This window comes from Schistocerca nitens, unplaced genomic scaffold (assembly GCF_023898315.1).
Source record: "Schistocerca nitens isolate TAMUIC-IGC-003100 unplaced genomic scaffold, iqSchNite1.1 HiC_scaffold_327, whole genome shotgun sequence".
Classification (NCBI taxonomy): domain Eukaryota; kingdom Metazoa; phylum Arthropoda; class Insecta; order Orthoptera; family Acrididae; genus Schistocerca; species Schistocerca nitens.
Window position 1 is genome coordinate 119,222 of NW_026045861.1, and position 22,691 is coordinate 141,912.

The 22,691-nt window shown below is 41.5% G+C and overlaps 1 protein-coding gene across 1 annotated transcript in view; it reads left to right on the forward strand.

Annotated features, from left to right (window-relative positions):
* Positions 1-22,691, forward strand: part of LOC126226586 (poly [ADP-ribose] polymerase tankyrase-1-like) — an 83,933-nt gene that overhangs the window by 16,192 nt on the left and 45,050 nt on the right. The gene's annotated exons all lie outside the window — the stretch shown is intronic.

The window sequence follows — 22,691 nt, forward strand, 5'->3', positions numbered from 1 at the left end:
CGTATTTCTGTTTTGTGGTGTTAACTATGTGCAGGGCTGGTTGATGGCATCATCTATTGATCTGCCAGATCTGAAGCCGAACTGGTGTTGGCTCATACCCCTGGGAGCTCTGTGTGTTTGCAGGCGCTTACACGGTAGCTTCTCCTGAATCTCTGCTAGGGTGTTTGTTAGGCATATTGGTCTGTAAGTCTTTGGATTTCTTAATAGTGACTGCTTTGGAGGTTTTCCATACTGTAGGTACCCTGCCCAGCCGTAAGGCACCGTTCGGTACCGTTGTTAAGGTAGGTGGTGATCTGCGGTGCTAGTTTTTTCAGTGTTTCCGAGTGGATACCATCTGGTCCAGGTGCTTTTTTGTTTTTGAGCTCTGAGCTCTGAGATTGCTAGCGCAACCTCTTCTTGCACAAAAGGACGGGTGACCGTTGCAGCGTTGTATGGTGTGTGTAGGTTTTCTCTTAGTGTTTCATGGTATTGTGTCTGTATCGACAACGTCGTCAGGGAGCAGTTTATACAGCAGAAACTCCGCTGTATTCCTCCATCCCCTCGTCATCGTGCCGTCATCCTGCCTTAGCATTCCCAGAACTAGTGGCGTTTTATCTTCTGTCAGTGTTTTGTATGGCCCCCCCCCCCCCCCCATATATTTTGCTCTGTGTTGTTTCAAATAGCTCCCATTGTCAACGCGTGTTGTATAGTGTCTGTCTTGTGCATGCTTATATGCTTAGTCTTATTCGTCTGTCCCTATCTGCTATCGCTTTTTTACTAATTTTCGTTTGCGTCTTGCGTGAGTCTCGTGAGTTCTTTGGTCCATGGTACTGGTGAGCAATTTGTGTTGTTTGCTGTCGGTATTGAAGTGTTTTGTGCATGTTGTATCACCTGTGTTAACTTGTGTGCTCTATAATCGATACTTCCATTGATGTTTTCTAGATCGTGTCGTTGGATAATTTCCGTTAATTTGTTCCAGTCTGCTTTGTGCAACAAGTGTCTGGTGTGTGATTTGGTCACTATGTTCTTAGTGTGAGTTAGTGTGTATGTTATGACATTATGGTCTCTACTGGTTATGTTGTCGTGCACAGTCCAGTTTGTTACGTATGCCATTGCTGCATTATTTGCTAGCGTGAAGTCGATATTGCTGCTCGTACCATCGAACCCTGCATATGTTGGTATAGGTCCTCCCGTATTCATTACATGTAATTGTGTTTCTTGTATTAGATCAGTGATTATGCGTCCTCTGTCATCTGTTCTGAGTTCCAGAGGGTCGATCTGGAATTATGTCAGCACTTATCTCTAATTTTTTGCCTCTGGCATACATTACTGGTTCTCTGATGTAGTCTGCGTACGGCTTTATTTGATGGCTGTATTGGGCGTACATGGATGCAGTAACCCATGTGACGTTCCCGTTAGTTATCTCTATGGTAACCAACTGTTGATTGCATAACTGTTACCTTAATTATAAGTTCTATTTAGAATTACTATTGCAGCCTTACAGTCATTGCTGCATGTTATTCTGGTAGCATGTTTTGGTAGACATATCAGTTGCCCGTTTCTATTACAAGGTTCTTGTAAGCACATGATGTCTGTCTGCAAGTCTTGTGCTATTTTAGGGATTTCCGCGCTGACTGTCGTACTGTTTTTTTGTTTTATGTTGTAAGATATTCATTTTTTGTCTATGTCCACTCAACGCAACAACCTAAAGTGAGCGCAAAGCACTTTCAGTATCACGAAAATCTGTCATGTAAATATGGGCCAAAACTCGAAGGTAAAGCTGTTTGACTTGCGGTTTACCTCTTGAGAAGCATTTCCACCTCGAAATCATGACCATAAAATGGTTTAAATCTATTCTCGAACAACACGAGGGCAAAATTACTCTTTCATGCAAAACAATATGACTATAAAACCTTTTCAAATAATCTGTTAAGTCCGAGCAATTGGCTATTCCTTTAGAAATGGCAACCAACAAAGCCTTACCGAAATCAGTTACCATGATTTTTGGTTTGGGAGTTTCAGATCTAACGATTTCCATAAAGAAAAATGACAAGAATGATGCGTCATTCCTAGAGGATATCATCTGATAACTTGGGCAACTGATTGATGATATTTGGATCTTTACTAGTGACGTTTACTTCGCGGATGCGTATGTACTCGTACAGGTGTATGTACTTTGACTTAATTTCCACACAGTCAGCTCTGTTTGACAGATCCCCAAATCGTGAAATAACTCGAAATACGTCACCTGTAGCATCTACTGAATCGTATACACTGCTATTGATTTGATGACAATATTTGTGCAACTGACTTTGATCTTTCAGCCAATATATACAGAAGAATGGGTCCAATCCGATTGCGTGAATTTCATCGTGATGGGTTGTATGTTTTGCGGTTTGCAGGTTTTCAACAGGCTTACTAGTTGTTATACCAAATCGTTTGCCCCTTTACTCTTCTTTGGCCTTTCTCAAGACATCAGCATTGGGTAAATTTGGAGGAATCATGTCTCCGAAAGACATATTTTTCACTTAATCGTTTCGCCAAAGAGCTGCAGGAATCCTGTTATCAACTAATTTAGCAGCTACCTGTTGTCTTCTCGTGCCACGAAGTTGTCTTCTTTTCAGGTGAATACTATCGTCTGAAAGTCTTCAGTTTAGAATAATATCGTTGTCCTTTTTTCTCATCTTCAGAGCAATCCCTTCGAAAGTGGCTCCGCGTTCTGTACATCTTCCTTTAATCTTCAAGAAGTACTTTGAACTTCCACACACTTTCGCGTATTTGAAAGAAAAGGCACATGGAATTTTGTGATGTTCATAAATTTGATCAGCCATCAAATCGGTCCATGTCCCTATTTCCAGTCTTGAAAGCTTTCCAAGTTACCTCTTTGTTGGTTTTACGGTAGACCATTTTTTCTGCTGACAGTAGTAGGTCAAATTGCTTTGTCATGTCCTTGTTGCACGAAGAACCAAAAACATTCCACGACTCGTCTTTGCTGTCGTCGTCTTTTTCTTCAACGAAACATTCCAGCCTGAAGGTGTTTCTAACAAAAGTAAGCAGATCATGACGATCATCTTTAATTGTTGTGTAAATATGCTTTGAAGACATTTTCGGACAGTTTTTGGAAGACCGGATGAGACGGAGTGAATTGAATGCCTGTATCATCGACTACTTTAAATTCCTCCATGCTGAGAAGACGTTTCAATTCTGGTATATTGTATATTTTTATGGGTATTTCGGTTCATAAGTATCACACAACAGGCAGCGACTGCACGAGAGCTCTGACTGAACGAGCATAATGATTATTCGCATGAGTGTGAGTAGTTTTGTTACGTTTAGTCATTAGGGGCAGATCAAGGAGCGAAATGCAGCAGTGGCGGGCGCCTTCACACGACGCGGCGCGCGTTACCCAGAAAGTGCAGCTGTTGCTGTCATTAGCTCTGATGCTACCTCTATTGTAACTGCTACGCTGACGTCACTTGCCGATGGTTTAAAAGACGCAGTTCACGTGTTCATTGTTTCCAGATGTAGTGCCACGACGTTTGCATGGTTGCCGTGCTTTGTTTATTGGTTTTTGGTCTTGGGAGGTCTCAGGGACGTGTCATACTTTTTATTATCCTTCCATCGAGCGCAGCTGTTCAGATTGATACATGTCGAAATTTTCTGTAAATTACTTGTCAACAATTGGCAGCACTGGCGCCTTCTCGTTATAGCTTCCTTTCTCTGTACGCCTTTCATTGTTGTGTGATTCAGTATGGACGCTAATGCTCTCCTGATGATATGAGCCGATTGCTCGTTTTTATCCACTGTGCCATTTCGTATTTCATTTCAGCAATTAATTTATCAACGTAGTAAGTAGTACAAAGCTGACCCAGAATCTAAAATGCACTTAAATTCTGTCTGAACTGTCTAATGGTCAGTGTCCGCTGTGTGAACGTCAAATATCAAATTAATACACTGCGCCTGGTTGCGTTATTTTATAGGAATTTTATTATTTTAAGTTGGATGTAGTAGATCATGTTGAAGAAATGCAAAGCATATTGTTCGAAGAGGATAATATTATTCGAAATTTTCCTGGACCAATAGGCGCAGCCAAAGCAACCTTTGTGATGCTGCAATTGCCTCATAGATGGCGATATTTGTCTATTGTTTTGTATTCCAATCAGCAATTTGAGAGCGTTAAAGCTTCATTTCAGCGTGAGAGAGGCGTAAAATCAATAGATGTTATTGAATTGGAAGCCTTCATCAGTCTCATGTTTTTATTAATTTTTGTTGACAAAAGTAGCAGGTGAATCCTGGAAGATCTCTGTGGAGGTGATTGGGATGGCATTGAAAAATTTCACCTCGCAAATGAACATAAAAAGGTTTCAAATTTATTGTGGGGTGTCTCAGATTTTACAGTCGCGCTATTCGTGATGAAAGGAGACAATTGGAGAAGCTAACAGCAATTCGGGAAATATTTACTGTTTGTAGGCAACTACCAAAAATCTTATACAGAGAAAATGTTACAGTAGACAAGAAGCTGGAAGGATTCTGTGGAAGGTGCAGTTTTCACCAATATGTACCTATCAAAACAAACAAGTATGGATTTAAAATCTATGCTTTTGTGGATTCTTAAGTATTTTACCTGTAAAATTTGGAAATATACGCTGTGTTGCAACCAAAAGGATTTACCAACTGAGCAATAAACATTTTGATGTTGTTCTGTGACTGTGTAAACCTATATATGTCAGGTCGAAATGTGAAAGCGGACAACTGGTTTACTAGTATTGGAATGATGATAGAGCTATGAAGGGAGAATTTTTCTTTTGTTGGCACGATGAAGAAAAACAAGCGTGAGATTTCTCTAGAGTTTCCTGTCAGTAAAAGGACTGTCAAGAGTTCCTGTTTTGGCTTCCACAAGACTGAACTCTGGTTTCCTCCGTCCCTAAAAAGGGGAAGCGTGTGATCCTGGAATCACGTTTGCGTGAAGATAATTCGATAGATGCTGACTCTGTAGTTGAACGGAAGCCATCCATCGTAAATTTTACAATAGCGTCAAGTATGGTTTCATTTCACAGCGCATAAGCTGAATACTTTGCGCAACGCCGCAAGAAATGTGCGTCGTGGGTCAATGGTTATATTTTTGTAATGATCAATACGGTTGGAATCTATGCACAAGTGATTTATGGTGGCAACAGTTAGAATTGTATCATAAGGAAAGGGTCCTGAATCAGCTATGTTATACGTTGTTTTCGTGGCTATATTCTGCAGAAGTATTGAAATTTTGTACAACGAACTCTGGAACTATGGCATATCTATCAAGAACTCTGAAAAAAAATGCATTTCTGAAGAAAAGGGTGCCAACTTCACAGTAAGTGAAAAGATTTTCTCCTTAAATTGCAATTATCTCGCAAACTATTACCTGGACAAAAAAGTAGTACTAGGATTTTAGATTGAACTCTTGGAGTTCTGTTCACAACTATCATAAGAACTGTCGTACGAATATATTTATATTTTCTGTAGAAAGTGTGTCCCACATTAAATAAATTTCTCATATACTATTATCACCATAGAAAAATGTTATTGGGATTTTCGATAGAGCTCTTGGGGTTCTGTTCAGAACAGTCTTCAGAACTGTTGTAAGAGTTAAATTTTTGCGAAAATTGACAACGAATGTTTTCGATACGAAAATGTTTTTCAGTATTGTTGCTTTCTTCGTTACATTCTGCAGAACTATTGAAATTTTGTGCATAGAACTCTAGAACTATGGCACATCTAACAAGAAGCGTGAAAAAGATGTACATTTCTCGAAAAGAAGAAGGTTCGCTAACTTCCCACGACTCAACGCGGTGCGCCCCGGCGGTTTGCGCGGGTCAGCCGTGGAGTGGGGTGGGGGGGGGGGGGGCAGGCGGCCAGTGTCAGCAGCTCCTCAGGGGGAGGCGGGCAGCTGGCCCCGACTGCAGTTTGCGGGAGCCGCGGCTGTTCCCTTGTTTTGGTCGCTTTTGAGTCGTCCGTCGCGTTAGCTCACGACAGAGCAACGTCAGAAAACTTCTCCTCTCTAATACATTGTCTTACGAATGAGGAATAGTGTGTTCAATTACTGAGTCGAGTGTTTCATTGCTCGTTATTTATCGCCGTTCTAGTCATTGAAGCGCTGAAAACCTGAGAGGGAATAACGTTGAACGAGCGGAAAATAACGCCACATTCAGTCGGACATTGTTTCGATGTGCGAGTCGAGATTCCTTCAGAATTCTCTCACGACACATATTTAAAATGAATACAACACGTTATTTATTATGCCACTGCATGGAAATAACCTATCTCCATAGGACACAACTTTTCGAACGCCATCAACTCCAGCACTTTGGCCTAAATGAGTGTTGGAGCGACACGGCGTCTTCAGATTCCGTCAGCCGTAGTCATCTCCATTACGAAACCTCCAGCAGAAATGTTTCGCGTAAACTGACCGAATTTAAACATCCAAAATGCTTTGGTAATGCACTCGTAAAGTAGTGTAATCCTAGGGTACGGTTTTCAAGCAGTAAGAGAAGTATGTTTGAAGCTTAGCTTGTCTCGAGGAAACGGAACTGAAGGCGTTGAAATACCCGGACATTATTCAGATGGCTCCAAGCACCATGGGACTTGACATCTGAGGTCATCAGTCCCCTAGACCTAGGAATACTTAAACCTAACCAACCTGAGGATATCATACATCCATGCCCGAGGCAGGAGTCGAAGCTGCTACCTTATCAGCAGCGCGGTTCCGGACTGAAGCGCCTAGAACCGCTCGGCCACAGCGGCCGGCGGACATTATTCACCCAGTAATTGAGAATGAGGCAGCTTAGCCATTTGCGGTACTCAACTTGCTTTCAGAGACTCAGATATTTTTCTCGCTAACGTCTTTCCCCCAATCCTAAAAACAATCCACAACGTCAACTACCACACTTTCGCGGCTCACCGTGTCAACTTCGGCATCAGACGTGGAGTTTTATTTCTTCACAGTACCGACACTATTCGCAACACAGTTTGCAGGCAGTACGCACACGCACGATTGCAAGTACCGGCCAAGTTATATCATCGTAGGGCACACGCGTCAGGCGATATGACGTCATAAACATGGAGACGCTCTAGAAACGTGGCTTTGTTGAAAACGGAGTGCAAATTAACCAGACTGTACTCCAGTGCTTCATGGAAGTTGTTGCAATCGTGCTTGCGCATCAGTCGTATTTGTTGTTGCGAAAGAACGTTACCGGTTCTATCACTTACCGACTTCTTCACTTGACGTTCAAATGACGCGATGAAAGCGAAGTGCAAATTTTTATGTGCAGCCTACGACGGTAGAATTGAAATTTGCCACTTGCAGTGCAGTAATTGTGAGAATCGAGGCAGGTTTGTCATCATCGCGGCTGTGACAAAGTACGCGGAACGTTGCCACAGCGCGGTTAAAGTGAAACGTTAAAAGCGGGCTTCTTCAAGTGTGCGCTGATATAAAGTGAACACTGTACGTAAAGTTCGAAGCTCAATTTCTGGCGCTGTTCACGTATTGCATAAAGTGTAGAGCCCTGTAATACAACACAGAAATAATACGTAACGTGGCGGATTCGTTTACTGCAGTACAAGATAGTCTTATCTGAGGGAAGTATATACGCTGATCGAGTTTTATGTGAGATCTGGAAAACTGCCAGAGTTTCGGTGGGGGAGTGACGGACCATCACGTTTCTGCAAGCCTTCAGTTAGTCGTGTATGCCGTTCGTTTGGCACGCACGATTCCAGTGGATGGTGGGTTGTGTTAACCTTGTAACAGATTTAAACTCATTTCTAATCTATTGACGTATTTCTTGTTTGGATATCCAGATTGTGCGAGACCGAATTAATAGTATTGATGTGCGGAATACGAAGTTGCGGTAAGTTCTCGATAAGTTTCCTGCCGTGAGGAACACATCTGTCGCTTCCGTGTATTGCCTTTCACTTAGATGTAATCTACAGATTCTGTCAGATTGAGGCAACAATACTGAAACTTTCCGATATACTTTATCTGCCTGCCTGCTTTGACTCTTTCTTTTCTTTACTTTTACGATTTAATATCGTAACGAGCCAACGATTTTAAATGCGTCGTGAATGAGGCAGATGGCGACTCAAAATAAGTTTCGCATGTAGCAAAACTTCAGCACGGTAGTAATTGGACATGGCAGAGATTTATCAGTGTTAGCTCACATAAACGCCTACTGAACTAACGTCAGCTCTTTGAAAACAAAACGCATCTGTTACTGGAATACGATCGTGTAGTGCGTACAAGCACGAGAAGGCCTGATGCAGGCGTATCTGTGCTTTCACTGGAAGAATACCTCTCGGCAAGTTGAGCAGCGGGCTTCGTCGCCTGCAGTCGTGACTTCGGCACAGAGTAAGAACAGATACTCTAACAAAGGATATTACTGTATCCCGCTAGTGCAGAATAATACTTCAACAATAAAACATAAACGACAGAAGAAAACAAAAATAACTTAAATTGCAAAGGAAATGTGCCATCTACAACGACGACACACAGTGCTCATGCAAGCGTCTGCCAATTGAAAATGTGTCAAAGGCTTTAGGAAGACTATGCAGTGCTTCATAACAACAAATTGCCTCCAATGAGCGTGAAGTCGCAACTGTTTACATTCGATTTGTTCTAGCAGTTACGCGCGGGCTCATGCGCATGCGCAGTTTGAGTAGTAGATTCTCCCGCTTCTGGCTACAGGAATGTGGCTGTTGGCTGTGTAGGCAGTCGCAGCAAGCAGCTAGATGCTACCGGGAAAAGGGGGCGCCAAATTCATACTCTTCACCAAGAAAAACTTTTCACAAGACGCCTATCATCCAGCTCCCGTTGGTCTCTAAGATTATTCATATGATTTTGAAACGCGTCCCTGTTGTTCTTTGAACATTTTTGAACACATTTTAAATTAATTTCTGAATGAGTCGTAAGTTGATTTTTGAATGTGTGCATAGTGTACGTGATGTGTCTGCCAGGAGAATCCTCGTCGCATCTAGAAATAAACTTTCCGCAGACAACAGGCGATGGGGCTGTACGAGCTGAACGGAGTAAAGCCGAACGGATGGATGCCAATCTCTGTCTGATTATGTGGTTGATTGGCTTTGCGAAAGATCAGCGTTGTCACAATTACTAGCGAAATCCTTAGATTCAGAGTACCAGAATGGAAATAAACGACTGACAGGAATAACAGATGAGAAATATTACGTATTATCTTCTCGGTGTATCCAAGAAAACGAAATTTTGACAGATCGCTACACTAGTAAGGACCAGTAGTACAGTCCCCGGCTAGCAGCCGCCTAAGTTCTATTCTCGAAGTAACGCGGAAAAAGTGTTGTTCGAAACGTAATAACGTCTAACCGGAAAATAATCGCTGGATAAATAAACCTGTGATTCTGGCAGGGTTGGTGAAGTTAATCGGCGAACAAATTTTGACAGTGGCAGGAATAGCTACAGAATTGGTGATGACAAGATTGTTTTTTAGAACGAGGAAGGAGAAGATACGGGGACACCACACAAATTATGGAAGTATAAGACGATTCCAAATTTATATAAAAATTTCGTAATACTACTTTTCGATCTCATGCTTGAGAAGCTGGTGCGTATGAATGAAATGTGAAACTATTTCCTAATATAAGGCTTTTTGCTTGTAGTAGGCCTAATAGGCATTTGATATTGTTACTTATTGGATTATATTCTGTCGTGTTATAAAAATGGCCATTTGTTCCAAAAGTGTCTCCTATACTTGGTGCATTGCAAAATTGCTACCATATTAGAAAGGCTTATTTTGTTTTATCCAGCAGACAGTGACAAACTAGATGTAATCAGATCGAGAAACCACACCAGCCTTGGGTATTGTTTGTATTAACAACTTTTTTAGTATTGGATAACGACATTTCGATTTTTCATGTAGCAAAACGTTTGACGAACTTTGAGGTAATAGACTATTTCGCAGAAAGGAAAGCACGCCATGTAAAGCTGTAGAAAGATTAGAGAGAAAATTCTAGGAGCTAAGGTTTGAAGAAATGTGTAATTTCTTGCTTATCTCTTGTCAGTATTGGCATTACATATCCTATATTTAATTTTGTCATACAAAACAAAATTATAAGCTATTAGGCAATAAAGAGTTCAGATTTTCTGAAGAGTCCGTGTTCTATCGATTACAAACAAGCCCATCCGCTATTAATCGTGAGATTTTTTTTTTAAGGAGGGGCAGGCTGTCAAACCGGCCGACTGGGAGCAGAAGAGGCACCAGAGGACATTTAAATTTCCACTCTTCGGGGTAGTTTGGACGCCCGGTAGAAAAAGGCTTTCTGAAGAGGCGCAGCACTGCACTTTGGCATACTTATGACCAAATAATATGTCTTACATTTCCTCGAATACATATGTTTTATGTTTCAGACTTTTCAGAAAGATGTGCGCTACAAGATGAACATATTTTGAAAATTCGATTTTTTTGAAATATTGACCCGGTTCGCAAGTATCGTAGATCCGGGGCTGATGCGCAGAGCGGTCTGAGCTACAGTGGGTAGTCTCCACGTGACCCGTGTTTACATTCAGTGGTTCTGCTGTTTCCCCTTCGTTTACTCTCACGTCAGATGAAAACAAAACGGATATCTGTGACCGGGAGCTGTCAAGTGAATTAAAACACATTCACATAATTACGGGAGGCCGAAATATGTCATTAGTTTCAGATTTTATTTTATCTCCACCTTTCTGACAGTCAAGCATTAATCGCCTTGCGGAACAATGAAGTTATTTTTGTCTGTTTGCTAAAGAAATTGGGCTTTTGTTAAGTTTTCCCGCAGAGGCAGTCAATGTATTTGAAACGAAATGTTTAATTCCACACTACTGGCTCGTTTCAACTGTTCGCTGCATTTCAAGTGCACGTTTTCATTTTCTAGCACGGATGCCATTATGCCATAATAAAGACCCAAGCATGATACAATACAGTACTGGTGCTCCAAGAAAATTTACACTCCGAAAACCACACTGAAAAGCTTAAATCAGGTCGAGGTCTATTTCATTGGGAATCTGGACACACGAATGTGCCCTTTAAGTATGCACTTTAAATGTGCACATTTTAATATGGTTCACGAAATTCCGATGCTCTTGGAGTATCCTCTGATGTCTTGTTTCTTTGATGACATAATGTATGATCCTTCAGTGTTTTACACGTACGTACATACAGGGGCTTCCTACGTCATGGTAGCTAGGCAAGCGCGGTATCGCCTGTTATCTGCGCTCTCTGTCAGCTGCTGAAACGAACCTATTTCTAACAGGTCGCGGGAAAATATTGCGAATGGTGGTTTGAAAAGCGTTACTTTCAAAGTAAATATCCTTTTACGTAATTTGAGCTTTGTGCAGGAATGTACCATGAATTTATCAAATCACGGAGCATTTGACTCTGATTTAAAAATCAACTCTTTGATGACGAGCCAGACAGAAGAATTTCGAACCTTGAGGATCGGACATTTATGTCATTATTAAAAATATTACTGGCACATTTGTGTGATACATCGTAAAGTCTAACACGCGCAAAAAAGATCAACAGTATGTGCGAAAGCTTAGCCTCTCTTGCAGCTTGAGACCAATATTATATGTGAAAGCTTTTCTTTTCTTGTAGCAACACTATGTATATTAAACTGTTAACTTTCCCTGTCTGTGTTCGTGCTACTTAACTGTGGTGTTGCTGTTGGCTGACTACATCACCCGTCCTATGGTCTGAATATCTGCTGTCATCGGCTGGCGAGATCACGTGACATGAGCTATGACTGGCTTTCAATAGCGCATCGCAATCTCGATTTCAATGATTCGGAAAGTAACATGCGGTGTTTGGTGGAATTCCAATGTGTGCTGTCGTAATACGAAAATAAGCAGCGTACATGTTGCTGCACATCAAAGATGTTTCCAAATCGTGTCGTTTTCCATGAGTTTCGATTTCTAAAGTGCCTGGAAATTGTATGCCCATGTATAAAACTATAACCATTCAAACGATTGATAAGGGAAAATATACTGTCACCTGGGAGAAAGTTTATTTTTAACCGGGAAATCCGGGAATTTTTTTCCTTGTCCATGTATACACACTGATTAAATTCGTTTTGAAGACAAATAAAGTTTAGTGCGTAGCCTCGCCTTGAAATGAAACGTACTTTCTTTAAAAGGGATAAAAAGTAGCACGATGGTCGGGTTAGGAACTACAGAGCGGTCACACACACCCACACCAGCGGGTGGGTGCAGGTTGCCTCCCTAGTCTACATGTGTGTATTGTGTGCGATGGTGGCTTGATGCGCTTAGTGTTCAATTAATGTGCTTCAAAACTTTGAACACGACGAAAAATTTGAGATGACTACATTGCAATACATTCCTGGCAAAAGACTGAAGAAAATATTCATGATGCAGGAGCAGAGAAATAAACGTCTCAATAATTTTCCCAGCTTTTTCGCTGCGATAATACAGTACTGTTTTGAGGAGAAAATCTGGAGTTAGGTCGAGTTCCCCTACCGCCTTTCAGCTTGCAAAGTGTTGGGCAGTTTCATCGATTCTCGCGTTACGCTGGCAGTGTGGAGACTCGGCCACAGCCGGGGGACTTGGCACACGCACGGTGTGACGTTTCCGTGATTGATTTCCTAGGCAAATTAGCCTCGTAGACTTGTGTGTGCTCCGATGTAAATCTCCACGAGTGTGCAATGTGTCGATGTTTACACTTACTCGCTGCTCTTTTGCTCTACGGAGAGGACGAAATCCGCCCACACAAGCTCACTGGCAGGCTTCAACTCCGAATCAGCATTACTCGAAAACAAATGGTACCTGGCGTCCATCCTGTAGCGGAAAGCAGGACAAGTAATATTCTCTGACATTCTGTGTTTTTCTTCTTCTTTCGATTTCGGCCATCTTTGGACCACGTTCAACAATTCACTTGCCCGGCTTTTTGATCTTTTTTCTCTCTTCCCAATATTTCCTCATCATTTTCGAATGGTTCCTCCTCCGCTCTTCCGACCATTTCCTGTTATTATTCTTTAGTTTCGTTTCTTCTGGAAAACACTTAATTTCGTTCACTATTTGTCTAAACTTTTTCCTGTCCCTGATTGACTCACGGGTGACATTAAAATAGGCCAAATCCTTTTTCACCATCTGTATCCATTTATTGTTGGTTTTTTCGTTCCTGTTACTATGTTCAAACACTTTTCTTGTTTGTCTGATTCCATCCATCCTCGACAGGTGACCATAAAACGTTAGTCTGCGTTTACGCATTGCATCACTCACTTTCTCAATAGTTTTGTATATTTCCTTATTACTCTTTAGCTTGTACTCTTCTCCAATCTTTCTCGGTCCTAATATTTTTCTCAAAATTTTCCTTTCTTTCCTTTCCATGTTTTCTATTTCCCCCTTTTTGTTAAGAGTTAGGCACTCCGATGCATACAGGCATTCTGGTCTAATGACAGTTTTATACTGTCTTAATTTAGCTTGAATCGAAATGTTTTTTTTGTTATATATGTCTTTGGTTTTTTGAAAAGCAAATTCCATTTTCCTTGCTCTCGCCTGGTTTGCACTCTTGTCTAAACCATTCACTTGAATTATTTCACCTAAATACTTAAATTTTTCTACTCTCTTAATATTGCCGTATTTAGTAATAAGATTTTTCTTGTTATTTCTATGATTAGACATATACACGGTTTTTTCAAATGAAATCTGCAGTCCAGCTCTGGCCAAAACTTCTTGTAGTTTCTCCAAGTAATTCTGAGCTATTTCTTCGTTTTCTGTAATTATTGCCAGATCGTCTGCAAAAGCTAAACAGTCCACTTCTATTTTTTTCTTTTTTTGTTCCAATTCTGATGTCATTCTTGGTGCCTTTGAGTTCTTCTTTCCATATTCTCAATATCTTTTCCAGTACGCAGTTGAAGAGGATTGGGGATAAACCATCACCTTGTCTAACACCTGTTTTAATTTCGAACTTCCTTGAAATTTCACCCATAAATTTAACTTTGGCCTTACTGTTTGTTAGTGTCTGTTTGATAATTTGAATTGTTTTCTTATCGACCCCAAATTCTTCCAATACTTTCAGTAATGTTTCTCTATCTACCGAGTCGTATGCTTTTTTGAAATCTACAAATACTATTGCAAATCTCTGGCCTCTTGAGATTCTGTAACGAATTAGTGTTTTCAGGTTAAATATTTGTTCAACACAGGATCTACCTTGTCTAAAACCTGCTTGATATTCACCTATTTTTTTTATCCAGAACTGGCTCCACGATTTGAAGTAATTTCCTTGACAAAATTTTGTATCCTACTGGTAGTAGCGAGATCCCTCTATAATTATTAACATTCATCTTATCCCCCTTTTTGTGTAGTGGGTGTATCAGGGCACACTGCCAGTCTTCAGGAATTCTTTCTTCGTCCCAGATCTTCTTAAACATATGTTCCAAAACTTGTGGGAGGTTGGTATCCATTATTTTTAGGATTTCTGGTACTATGGAGTCTTCACCTCGGGCTTTATTGTTTTTTAGACTGTGTATTATATGTTTTATTTCTTCAGCGTCTGGAGGTTTTGACTCGGTATTAGTATTTCGGTGGTTTTCAAAACTCATTTTATCTTTGGGGGGGTTCACAATTTAGTAGATTCTCGAAATATTTTGCTAATATTTCACAATTAGTCTTGTTTGTCAAACCTAGCTTGTTCTCTTCATCTTTAAAACATAAATTTGGGGATTGGTATTTGGTTAGCTGTTTTCTAAAAGTTTTGTAGAAATCTCTAGAATTATTTCTTTTAAAGTCTTCCTCAATCTGTTCTAGGTTATCCTGAAATTGTCTTCTTTTTTTTATTACGGAAAAGCTTAGCTGTTTCTCTTCTCTGGATTTTAAAATTGTCAAGATCTTGAGGATCTTTTGTGGAGTTCCATTTTTGCCACAATTTCTGTCTCTTCTCCAGGTTCTCATCACATTCATTGTCCCACCATGGATGTCTTCTTACTCTTTTCACGAGACAATTTTCTTTTGCTATTTCAACTATTTCGTTTTTGATCTCCTCCCATCCCGCTTCCTTATTTATTGTGGATATGCCATCGCTATCTTTGTGCAATGCTCTTTGAAACCGTTGTTTAATTTCTTCATTTTTTAAAGTTTGTGTTATATTTTGGAATTTTGTAAAAGGTTTTTTTCTCTTTTCGAAATGGGAGTGGTCTGAATTTAATCGTAGTCAAATAGTGGTCTGAATCAACATCAAGGCTTTTCAGCACTTTAGTGTTTTGAATTTCTTCTTGACAATGAAGTGAGATAGCCAAATGGTCAATTTGGAATTCTCCGAGAAGTGGATTTGGTGATCTCCATGTTTTAGTTTTTCGGCTCAGCTTTTTGAAATGTGTTGTCATTATTTTCAAGTTGAAATGCCTACATACCTCTATAAGCCTTTCTCCATTTTTTGAAGTTCTTTTGTGACCTGGGAAGAGGCCTACTGTTCCATGGTATTTTTTCTCCCTTCCTATTTGTGCGTTAAAATCGCCTACTAACATTTTGATGTTCTTCTTTGAGCACCTATCCAGTTCCATTTCAAGTATCTCCCAAAATTCGTCAACTTTCTCCGGGTTATTTTTGTTGTCCTGGTTTATGGGTGCATGGCAGTTGATTATAGAGTATCCTTTGTTTTTACATTTAATCTCAAGAATGGATAGTCTCTCAGAACTCGAGTAGAAGTTAGTAACTGAATCTAAAATTGAGTGATGTACCAGAAATGCTGTTCCCAGGTATGGCATTTGTTTCATTAAGATTTTACCTGGTTTTCCTTTAAATAAACGATAATTTTCAAAATCTAAAGCAGTTTCATCTAAAAACCTTGTTTCTTGCAATGCACATATTAAAATTTCTTTCTGGTTCAGCTTTTCAATCAATAATTTCAATTTTCCTACTTTAATTAGAGAGTTTACATTTAGGGTTGCAAACATAGTTGCTTTCTTAAATTTCAGTGTTGAGGGCTGCATACATGTTGGTTGGGGTCCTCCAAAATCATTTGACCCCTTTGCATTGTTTCTACGAACAACGGAGGATTTGCCATTCGGTCTACCTCTTGGAGTAGTGTCTATCTTTGACGACGTTCCCATCATGCTTTGCAGTAATTGTTGGATAATAAATTGGGGGATCGGGTTGCCCCGAATCCGAAATTAAAACCAAGGTAGTAAGCCCTGGAGTTAGCTCTTCCGCTCTCTCTGCCGTTGGGAAATTGTTCCTCTTCCGCCATTGAGACCGTTGGCTGGGTTTCACCTAGTAACCCTAGGCAGGGGCCCTATGACAGGGTGCTACCATCTGGAGCCGGACGGACCCTGGTTTTTTTTACGAGGTTGTTACTCCTCCCCCTCCACACTTCCCCATCCTCTTGTTTTTAGATGGGCCCGGGCTTGGGACCGGCTTGCGGCGGTGTTTTTATCTTTAACGTTTCAATAAAATGGTAACGAAATAGAAATTCGTCTCTCTACATTTCGTTCTAAAACAGCAGTTGACGTAAGGCTGTAATACTGCTAGGAAATAACAATGTTTCCTACCACCACCCCACCCCCCCCCACCCCCCTCCTCCCCACGATTTTTTTTTGTACGATAAAGTATTGCGAGATGTTGAATTTTACTGTCGCTTCTCAGTAATGTGGTAGCAGGGTGTATACGACCCGGGACAACCGGGAAATGCGGGAAAAACCCGGGAATTTTTTCATCCGGGAGAAAACCGGGAAAACCCGGGAACCTTTCGGAATTCCGGGAATTTTTCATTGTTTTAGCTTTCAGTTAAATTTTTGTAATTTTCACTGCAGAATTGATTCTCTAGCAAAGAATGTTGTTGTATCCTGCTACTGGAGAATGATACTGCAGTAAGAAAATATAAACGAGGGGAAAAAAATAAAACTTTAGTGGCAAAGGAAGTGTGCAATTTACAACAAAACAGCGTGCACGCACAAGCGTCTGCAAATAGCAGAAACATGTCGAAGGCCGCAGGGGGCAGCCTGTACTTCTTCGTAACAATAAACTGCTTGCTATGAGCATGACGTCACGACTGTTCACGTTAGGTTCGTTTGACCAGTTGCCGGCAGGCTAATGCGCATGCGCATTTGACTCTCGTATGACGCAGTACCTTCTCCCGCTACATGAAGTTTGGCTGTTAGCTGTACCGGCAGTAGCAGCAAGCAGCCAGATGCAAACGAGAAACATTTTTCTCCCGCGCCGCAGCTGCCAGATTCACGCTTGCACAGAGTTGTCTTGAGTTGTCGAGGGGAGGGGGTTAGTCTCCACGTGACGCGTGTTTACGTTAAGTGATTTCGCTGCTTCTCTTCGTGTACAGCTCCCACGTCAAATGAAAACAAAACGGATTTCTGTGGCCGGGAGCTATCAAGTGAATTAAAATACATTCACATAATTATGTGAGGGCAAAAATATATTATTAAATTCAGTTTTCTGATTTTATTTCCAAGTTTGTAGCAGTCAAGCGTTAATCGCCTTGCAGAACAGTGAAGTTAATTTCGCAAGTTTGCTAAAGAAGTTTGCCCGTATTAACCTTTCCGCTGAGGCAGCCATTTTATTTGAAACGAAGTGTTTCATTCTACAGTATTGCCTAGTTCCAACTGTTCGCTGAATTTCAAGTGCACGTTATCTTCTTCTGCCATATATGGCATTATGCCGTAATAAAGAACCAAAAATGAGATGGCAGAGTACTGGTACTCCAAGAAAATTTACATCCTAAAAACCACACTGAAAAGCTTAATATCAGATGGGACCTACTTCTTTGTGAATCTGGAAAAAACCAGTTTGCACTCTAGCCGAATTATGCATTTTAGTATGGTTTACGAAATTCCGATGCTCTTTGGAGTACCCCCTGATGCCCTGTTTCTTTTATGGTGTAATGTAAGCTCTTTTAGTGCTTTATACACACGAACATGCGGGCTTCCTACACCATTGCAGTTGCACACGCACAATAATGCCTGTTTTCCTGGCGCTCTCTGGCAACTGGTAAATCGAACCTGTTTCTAACAGTCTCCGGATAGTATTGCGAACGGTGGTTAGAAAACTGTTACTCTCAAAGTAAATTTCTTTTTACGCAAGATGAATTATGTTACGTGTGAGAAAGTGGGATGGATATCTAAATCACAGAGCGTTCGAAACTGAACAGTTTGAGGACCAGGCACTTACAGGAATTTCGAGCCGAGACATTTATGTCAGAATTTTAAATTTACTGGCACATTTGTGTGATGTATCTTAAAGTATAACACACTAAAAAAAATCAATATTACATGTGAAAGCCTAGCTTCTGTTGTAGCGTGTTAATCTTAGAGACTAACATTATATGTGAAAACTTAGTTTTTCTTGTAGATATACGGAACTGTGTACATTAATGTAAACCGTTAGCTTTTCCTCTTGCGTGTTCGCGCTATCTAACCAGTGACCTTGCTATTGGCTGACTATAACACGTGTCCTATGCTCTGAATAGCGGCTGCCATCGGCTGGCGAGATCTCGTGGCTTGAGACATGACTCGCTTACAAAAGGACATCGCAACCTCGGTTTCAACGCTCCGGAAACTAACGCGCTGTTTGGCGCAATTCGAATTTATACTTTCGTAATACGAAAATATGCAGCGTATATGTTGCTCCAAATCAAAGGTCTCTCCAAAACTTCTCTCCTTTTTTTTATTAAAAGCCTCCAAAAATTCTCTGCCCCGTCTTTTCTTTTTTTTTCCGGGAAGTTCTGCGCGATTGTATAAAACGTTAACCATTCAAAGGATTGATAAGTTTTGCAGTTCCGAGGGAAAATCTACGGAAAACCTATTGTCACTTAGCACAGAAAAAGTGTATTTCCGCCCGGGAAAAAGCATTTTTTAAACGGGATATCCGGGAGAAACCCGGGAATTTTTTTTCCTTGTCCCCGTATACACGCTGGGTAGTCTTGAAAAATAAATTCGCCGCGAAACGCGCCGTGCTGCTGGACTGCAGTGTTACGGTGTTGTTGCACATTAAAGCACTTTTCTGCACTAACTTTAACCTCACGCAGTTTACAAAATAATATTTTCCCATCAGTACTAAATAACTTCTCTCCAAATTCTCGAACACATCCTCACAACTTCACTGTCGGAGCACTTTGCTTTAGGCATGTTGAACAAGGCGAAGGCCGCAATGCAAACTGGTTACTGGGAACACCTGTGCGACTGCGATGATAATTACGGCAGAGGCCGCCTTTGTTGGCTCTGAGAGCGTGTTGTCGACTCTGCGCAACAATGTTTTATGTTCGGGAAACGACTGTTGTGGTAGACAGATTTTCTGCTACAGTCCTGAGAAATAAAGCTGTGTACTGATTTGTCTGTTTAGCTTTCATAATAGCACGTTAAATATAGTCTCGGGAGCAAGATACGAGAAAAACGGTATAGGCATTTTTGGCCAAAGGTGACGTAAATATGACCTAGTATATTAAAAGTTAGCCGCAAATTTGTTGAAATATGACTTTATGTGCACCATCAAAATAAATTTTTCGACACTAAAATGCCTAGATTTGTGTATAAATTGTTCTAAAATTCACCCTATAGTTCAGAAAAAATAGGACTTGCCATTAAAATCCGGGCCCTACTTATGAATATGCACTGCAATGCTGTGAAAGCAGACAGCATGTAAATACAGGTGTGTGTTTTGATTGTCAAGCCACCATACAAACAAAGAAACTTTGCACTCGATGGGTTGTGCTTGTGGTATATTCCGTTGTGCAGGGGCTGGTGTCCTTGAAGGAACAAGCTCCGCTAATCGACCACAACGTGGCCAACCGACATACGACTGATATTTGTGCTTCTGCAGAGGCAGAAGTGACGCAGGGCATTAGCACTGCGTCAGTGCTTTGTGTTTTCGAATCAGTTCACTCATTAACATGTACAACTGAAAACACTTGTCGCCGGCACGGTAGCTCAGCGTTTTCGGTCAGAAAGGCGGTGGCTCTCTGTAATAACGTAAAATAAAACACCGCCGAACAAAAATAAAGAAACGAAAAAAAGTGGTGAGCGTGACGGATTACCGCCCTACAGGCCCGGATTCGATTCCCTGCCCTGCCCTGCCTCATGACTCGTGTTTTTAGTTGCGTCCAGCAGAGACAGGTCTGTCTCTCTCTCTCTATCTCTCTATCTCTCTCTGTCTCTCTCTGTCTCTCTCTATCTCTGTCTCTCTCTATCTCTGTGTGTCTCTGTCTCTCTCTCTCTCTCTCTCTCTCTCTCTCTCTCTCTCTCTCTCTCTCTGTGTGTGTGTAACGCTAAACACTTCCAGCCCAAAGTTACACAGCCACATGATACCACAACTTCATTAATAGAAACAAAGATCTTAAAGCTTAGTAAAACTGAGCTTGCCACATAAAGGTCCACAGTGAACATGCTTTTAGTAAAAATGCAAAGTGGGCCAACCAAGGTTGCAAACTGGCACACAGGAACAATGAGTTGCACATACGCAAATGATTAACACAAGTGTTGAATGAGAATGGCTAGTAATAACTTGTAAGATGACTTACAGAAACGCTAATATTGACAAAGTGGCCTCACTCAACTTTAGAGAACTGCGTTAAGGCCCACAGCAGTATTTGGAAGCAATAGCGCTGCGGCAGGCAGGCAGTCCGAGCCTTCACTCCCCACGGCTTCTGCAAGGGCCCACTAGCAGGCGATATATATATATATATATATATATAACCCCACCGACGCCACGAAGCGAGCAGACTTAACAAATGGCCTGCAGCACAAATAGACTGCAACGAAAACAAGGTCAAATCACAGCCACACTCGAATATGTAGTAAGCGTGCCCCCAAGTTCTTGTGGAGCAATACTCTAAAGGACCCGTCTCCCACTAAATTAGCTGGAAACCTTGCCTTGTGGCACTTTCAACATCAAGTAAACATAGCAAATCCTGCTGTGACTAATGATTAAACTATTAAATGTACGGCTGCCGGGCGCCTACACAACGGCATCCAGTCCCCAAGTGGCCAGTATGTCCCTAAACAGCCGGCCAGGGTGGCCGAGCGGTTCTAGGCGCTTCAGTGTGGAACCGCTACGGTCGCAGGTTCGAATCCTGCCTCGGGCATGGATGTGTGTGATGTCCTTATGTTAGTTAGGTTAAAGTAGTTCTGTTCTAGGGGACTGATGAACTCAGATGTTAAGTCCCATAGTGCTCAGAGCCATTTGAACCATTTGTCCTAAAACAGATTAAAACTTGCATGACAACCACTGAAGACACACTCCACAGACGATGAGAAGCGAAATGAGGAACATCAGCCTCCTTAAAACAGCCACTGTGGAACCAAGTTGAGAACCATCTCCGGCAGCTACCCATGCCACAGTAAGTTTCAACAACCGTCCCAGTTAAAGACAGAATAACTTGGAGCTTGCAGGTTACGAGCTGGGAAGCTGTTCGGCGTGAGACGACGAATCCACAAAAAATCCGCACGCCGAGGCGCCCACTGGTCGCCACCGTACATCCGGCGCGACAAAAGACGAGCGCGGCGAGGTCCGTGCACCACGGTTAATCCGTCCGCACACGGAGCGTGCTGTCGAACGTGAACGTTGAGCGTGCCGAGTTCAACGCGCTGCTGAACGCTCAGGAACGATGCGACTTGTGCACACGGTACGTGGGCCCCAACGTGGTGTACGCGAACGCAACGCACTCCAGCGGAAGTCGAGGGATGTTTCTAGTTCGTAAATCACACTGTTTACTCAGTGGGCGCGCGTAAAATTCCCACGTTAGCTCTATTAAAACGCACGTTTCCTCCATGGTCCACGAAAAGGGAAGTACCGTGTCCAATCAATAAGGACACAGGCTTACGAAAGTTGCATTACAAACAGTGCGGTACAAATTTGGGATCCTTCTCCGCATAAGATAAACATTCCCACATTTTAGTACAACCGCAAGGTCGGTCTTACTTAATCACCGTTCCTACCCGGTAGCAGAATCTTTCCAACATGTGAATGACGAAGCGTAAAAGAAAAAGGAGCAAAATAGCTTTACACAAGTAGCGCAAGCTGTCTTGTAGATTAAGCCAATTGAACAGTCACCCCTCAGAAAAAGGTGAACTTATATTTACATAACATCACATATTATAGTATATACTTACATGAAACTAATAATAAAATATCAGAAGCTAATAAAAACGCGAATGTTAGGAAATAAAATTTAGAAATGTCAAGACGCGGCCCAACCAACAAACAATACTAGACAATGACGCTGCTCGTTGCGCTAGACCAACAACAGATCCATAGTAGGCAATGATAGTATGTTACCCCTTGCAGAAAACCTTATCGTAGATATGTTACTAATTAAAATTTAATTATAACAAATTTAACCAAGAATAATGCGTTCTGGGTGGATCTTGAGTGTGTCGCTGCCTTCAAATAGTCTACTCTCATAAGACGCAAGTTACAACAGTTCTTTTGCCACGAATATGTTTCTCATTATTTTATTGCAACGAACCACACAGTCAACAACGGGTTTTCCAGTGATTCTCAATTTGCTGGTGCTCAGAAACGGCATATATACATATAAGCTTGAAATGAATGCCAATATGGCGCCTCACAACTCTCTAATGAATGGACACGGCGTGCGTGAGACGTAGGTGGCGTTGTGACATCTCATTGGTCAACGCTCAGAATATCTGACATGCCAGATACTGCTCTGCACGTTCGGAAAGACTCCAGAACGTGCTATTCCACGCTATGACGTCAG